The sequence below is a fragment of the Haemaphysalis longicornis genome, unplaced genomic scaffold (assembly GCF_048455015.1).
Source record: "Haemaphysalis longicornis isolate Haplotype H1 unplaced genomic scaffold, Haemaphysalis longicornis Haplotype H1 scaffold_1, whole genome shotgun sequence".
Lineage (NCBI taxonomy): Eukaryota > Metazoa > Arthropoda > Arachnida > Ixodida > Ixodidae > Haemaphysalis > Haemaphysalis longicornis.
Window position 1 is genome coordinate 270798359 of NW_027526203.1, and position 6000 is coordinate 270804358.

A 6000-nucleotide genomic window follows, 5' to 3' on the forward strand; every position below is an offset into this window, starting at 1 on the left:
TTTCGAAGCCCCTGCGGGACGCGCTGCCGACGGTACGCCGGGCTCAACTTGGGTGCGTTATCTCGCTGCGCCGCCTGATTCAGGCAGTCGCTCGGCATCGAGCGTTACAGCGAGCTACTACGACAAGGCGAGCCCCTAAAGTGCTCTGCACTTAAAAAACACTATTCTCGAAGGGACATCACCGAAACCAGAACGTTATTTTATTTTTTGTTCCGGGCAAAACGAAGAAGTCGACTTTGCGGTTTGCGGTTTTCTCACATCATTACTAATCCAGACGCCTTACGGCCGGCCAAGTAAGATACACGAAGGCAACATAAAACTTCGTTTGAATCAAAAAATTGGCATGGCACAATAAAAAAAAACATCCCAATCTAAAGGCACACCGCACGTAATTAGTCGAAGTAATTAGGAAGAACGTATCAAGGGGTGCGGCACCTAGAGAAGCTGAAGATTCTCTAGAGCTGCTTCTCAAGGAGAAGCAAGGAAGCTGAGGCTGAACAGCAGTCTAAGCCGGCAACCGTGTTATGCCCACTCGACATTGATTGTTTGCTCGGAAGTCCTGGCAAAGAGCCGCGGCTTCCAAAGGACACTAACGACTTGCAGTAAAGAAAAACAAACACGAGCACTACAGAGAACTCTGCTCTTTTGGGACAAGTAGCTCTTGGTCGTACGGGCCACCCAAGTCACCGTAGAGGTAGCGCTCTCAGAGCTAAAGTTCGTCCTGTCAGGTCAAAAAGTATCTACGTCGTTAAGTACACTTGATGACGGGCTACTTTTCAGATCATCTTGCATCGAGGCGTTCTTATGCCTGATGCGCCATTTTCGTAAATATTTTAAAATCGCACAAGGCCAAATGCAGCGGGTGTTCTTGTGCTAATCACTGCTAAAATTCACAATAGATTCATTCGATATCCCAAATGTGAATTCGTAATTCGAACGGCTATCGCTCCCCGTTGCAATTGTCGTTTGGTCTTTTGGAGATTGCTGACAATAAAAAACAAGCTACTTTTAAAATCTTCGGCAATATATTATTGCGTGTGTGACTGCCAGTGACGGCTGGAATTGTAATGTACTGTTTTCTTTCTTCCTTTTTTTTTTTTTTTTTTTACGGGGACCGAACTAAACTGCTTAACCCGGAGTGGTGGAAGAACCGAAACGGAAATCAGTGCGTTCCCACTCACTGAAAGAGGTTAGCTGCCATTCTGCGTTCCAGGGCAACAGTCGCCCAGTGTTTGTTGCGCGCCGCTTTCACTTTCGGTTGATGCGTATTCCCCGAGCCGGAACAGTTTCGGAGGGTAGGAGCGTTGACGAGCGGGCGTTCGAAAGATTTCGAGGCCAACGTGCCCCTAGCTGCGCTCGGCCAATCGAATTAGCTGTGGCGGCAGATGATTCGGAGAGTATTGGGGGCGAAGGCGGGAAATGGGAATTAGTCGAGTACCCTCGCATGCGACGCCTGTCGCACGACCTTAGCCGGCGTCAACAACTTTCATGGTGCGCCTTTCCCAACGACAATATTGACCGTCGGTGAGAGATGTTAACCTCAGTGAATAAAACAGCCCTGGCACAAAATTTACGTGAACTTCCAGCAAGGGTATCCTGCGGTTGCCTCTGTTTGCCCGTTTCGTTCCTTCTGTGTTAAGACCGAACAAGCGTCAGCATTCACTCAGGTATCGAACGCGCGCGAAGCGCTTCGTGCGAAACAAAGCTGCACGGTGGATTAGTTGTTTTTCGTGCATGGTAGTTAATACAGATGTGTGAAATAACATGCGCAAGAACTATTTACCAGAAGTACAGATCGAATATTACGTGCAGCAGAATAACAGTAATTAATCACAGAAATTGTAGCACTCCCGTAATATCTGTTAGTAAGGGTGCAACGACGAATATAAAACTGAATTGCATATTAATGGCATAAGAAATATTTTTCTTCACTGACACTGTTTAGATGAATAGCCCCGTAGGGGCGCTTCTATCAGTAACTCGACTTTTCTGTAACGAACGTAGTATTGCTGACTTTAGCATTAAAGTTTTCTGGCCTCTTGGTCGAGGAAAAAATTTCTGGTTGGTAAGTTTCTCCTGAACTCGAAACACCAAACGTACAAGCTTCTCCTGTTATATCCTCGCGGGAAAAAAAACACTAGTTTTGTTTTATTTTGTTTCTTCCCGCGAGATATCCTCACGGGTAACAACAAAAATAGTACGGCGAATACCTTAGTAGTATATTTTGAGAATTGTCTTAACCCCGGCCAATGTCTCCATATATAAACATTCCACATTCCCGCACTCAAAATTTGCTCCAGTGTTAAAGAGACAACTTGAGGGCGTTCCGTATGGAATGTCGTCCTTGGGGAATCATCACAATCGAATAGCGGTAAGTCAACAGTTTTGTTGTAGGTCGTATCGTATAGGTTTGGGGTAATAGTCCATGAACTTTTTGCGTGGAAGTATTGTAAATGACATTAGTTATGCTATGCCCACATTATATACATTCGTAAGAGTCACGTCGTTTAAATTGTGAACGTAGATCCTTAACTCGCGCAATTCACGCCAAAGTAGTCGTTGAGAGTGTTAAGGGGTCTAAAGTTTGCAACTGTTAATAATACAGCTACAAAGATTTAGCCACGGACTGATGACATATAAATTTTCAGCAACCGGTCAAGAGACTTCCGCCATCCGTAGGCAGGCTCCAGGAGCGGACAGCGCCATTTCGTACGCGGCTTTGCCGTCCGCTTTGTTTGCCATCGAGATTGCCGGAATTACTCCGCGCGCCCCGTCAAACTGTTCATCGCATCATGCAGTTTTATAACTACGCATTCGGGAAAAGGCGGTCATTGTACCTGCAGTGATGTCGATTCTACACCTAGCAATATGATTGACCTGTCGCAAACACGGTAACCTGCGCAGCAGTAAATGCGTTTGAAACAAAGCCCCTTGTCGATTTGTGTTGCCCATAAAGCGCTCCTGCAGTTAAATATTTGCCAACTATGTGCTCGAAGGCTCTCCGTGAGATTATTGGGTTTAACGTACCCCATGACTCATATTCGAAGCGAATAGGATAAAGTTGGTGAACTATGAGGCTTAATATACGGTTTTACGAAAAAAATCTGAACTGCACTTAGTGTTACGCAACGCAAAATGTTATCTGTGGAGTGGTATACTTTCCAGTCCAAAAAAAATGGCGGTAGTATAATCCTAAATTCGCTTTTTACAGTGAAATATAAGGTTAGGTCGTGTAAGCGCAATTACTTTGCTGGTTGAAGCGTTTCGTACCACGTATGCGTTTCGCAGATACGCGAATAGGTGTTCCGTAGAGGGTACATAGCTTTTCGTTGGATTTGTATTCTTCCTTATACAAATTAGCATAATTACCCAAGCAAACGGAGTGGGTTCAAATTCTTAGATTCATATTTCCAACCAATTGTCGACGTAAGCCCATCGCATTAAGGAGTTAAGCGAACAGGTTTCTGTGTTAGATAGGTTTCCTTTCGAGAACGGTAGCCTCATTTGACCAGCTCGGAAGCTCTTTCTTTTTGATATGTTTGTTAGTTGCGGTGAATCGCACAGCACTCTGAAAGCTGAAAAGGATGTTTTGCCTACTCATACTTGTCTGCAACAAAATGACAATTCACTAAAAAAATACAAATATTTTAGAAATTTATGTAAAATAATTACTATTCCCCTAAAGTCAGCAGAAACATGTAGACCACTGATATTCCACACTGAGGAGTAACTACATTTATGATGCGTGCCACGGGATTAGCCAGGGATTTCGGCGTGTTGGGGTGCACACTGGTGTTTTCCTTGCGTAGCCTGCCGCAGCGGTCCCAGCGAGGTTTTGCTGACGTTCCATCTGTCGTCGGCAACAGCATAATAAATTTACGGTGATACTGAGCGCCTGACATCTTTTGCCTCTTCCTCCCCCCCCCCCCCCCCCCACCCTCCAAAAACAAGTAATAATGCCCCCACGGCTGCAAATAGAGCACAATACATTGTACTCGCCACCTTAATACTTTAGCTACCGAGCAACTTCGGCGGATAGTAACTACTAGTTCCGGATTTCTTGTATGTTGTTTTTTCAACGAGGGGATACAAAAATATCCCGTCGTTAAAAACATGTACGCCACCTTCTACAAAGGCTCTCGTTGCTCATAAATTATACTAATGAAGACGTGTTACCAGCGCCAAAATACTCTACAGATGAGTGTAATAGCAGGAGATTCGCTGGTTAGCGTCTTTCTTTCGTATCTCATGTGTAATCGCCTTGTGTGTACCGTCTTTTAGCAGTAGTAATATGTTTTTATTACCACGTAACCAACTCGCCGAACTTTCTGCCTTAGACAAATTATTTTGCGGAATACGACATAACGGAATAAATAAAAATACGTTTCCCGTTAAACTGTAAACTTCGTTGCCAAAAGGAAATACGAAATATATCGCTATAGTATTTCGATTTTTCTCCACTGTTTCAAAAAGTGCGAAATAGAATCAGCATTCTTAACACTGCACGAAAGCTTGGCATGCTGTGGCAATTTTTTGCAGTTCCGAACTTAAATATTTTTTAGGCAGTCTTACTATGAACATGTAAATTTGTTCCGCTGCCAGAAGGACCAGCTCAACCGAAGAGCGCAAATATCGAATGCCCAAAGCTGACAATTCCAAGAAAAGGTCTGACACCAACTCTGCAATAGAAAAACACACAACATGTACTTACGCTAAGTTTCGCGGCCAATTGCAATGTGTTGCGGAGATTGGCAAATTGAAGTGAAAGGCTTCGCAATAGAAAAACACACATTATGTAGCTACACTACGTTTCACGGCCAACTGCAATGTGTTGCGCAGATCAGCTGACTGAAGTGAAAGGTTCACCTTCGCAATGTAAAAACACATACTTTATTAGTTGCACTAAGTTTCGCGACCAACTACAATGTGTTGCGCAGTTCGGCTGATTGAAGCAACAGGCAAGTGTTCCGTAACAAAGCTTTCAATGTCTCCTTTCCCCGCGAGCTATTATTTACATCCTGTTGCATACAAAGCACACACACTCAGAAACACCGAATGCCAGCTTGAAAAAAAAAAAAGAAACACGCAATTGAAAATGAACGGAGAGACTGCAGCCTCTAAGCAAAATAGTCAAGAACCAAACAAAGCACGACTCACGTAGCGATGGCCGGAAATTGAGTGCGGAGTGAATTCAGCCTTATTTTTGGAGTAGCTCGATCGTCTTCAGGACCCGCCGTGCACGTAGGGGCGAGAGGAGCGGGCGACCGCTTCGTCCGTCGGGGGATCGGCGAGTGGGGCGCTGCGTCGGACCAGCGCCGACGCTGCCGCCTGGCTGGGAGAGATCTAGAAGGGGGAGGGAGAACCGCGCGCGCTGTCGTCGCTGCTGGCGCGCGGGTGGCAGCCGTCACCGGCGGCGAAAGTGGAAGAGCCGCTCCCTCCTCACGAAGTCCGACTCGCGGAGACTGCAAACACTAGGGAAGGAATGAACGATATGCGCATCGCCGCAGTAATGCAACACCGAGTCGATTATCCAGTCGGCGTTGGGTCGAGGCGGCGGGCACTCGTCAAGAGGTGCGAAAGCGGCGTTAATCGCCGACTCCTGCTCGGAAACAGGCCCGCTAAGGTACGTTGCATCCGGGGTTCGTCACTCGTGAACGTGACACGCGGAATCTTTGACAAGTGTCGTGTCAGCCACGCCCTTTCTTTAATGCTTGAGGCATATCGCTTGGCTACTTGTCAATCATATTCGGCACTGCGACAACGCCTGTGTCTGCGTATGCGTGCCGGTTATCCGTCCGGGAGGATTTGAAGCAGCTTTTATGCCTGCTCAAAATGCGGAGCAGGAGTAGCGCCGGACCTGAAGAGGACGGCACCCATGGCAAATGTCTTCATAAATGCCCCTCATGATGTAGCATTTCAGTATTATTATTAATATTACTACTACTACTACTACTACTACTACTACTACTACTACTACTACTACTAATACTACTAATACTA

At 45.8% G+C, this 6000-nt stretch overlaps 1 protein-coding gene across 1 annotated transcript in view; it reads right to left on the reverse strand.

The window, feature by feature from the left end:
• The window catches only part of LOC144145742 (neuropeptide SIFamide receptor-like), a 189273-nt gene extending 183959 nt beyond the window's left edge, over positions 1-5314 (reverse strand). Inside the window, exon 1 of the mRNA XM_077677452.1 lies at positions 5158-5314. The gene's annotated coding sequence lies outside the window, so the exon portion shown is untranslated. The remainder of the gene's footprint in view (positions 1-5157) is intronic.
• Positions 5315-6000: the final 686 nt, after the last annotated feature.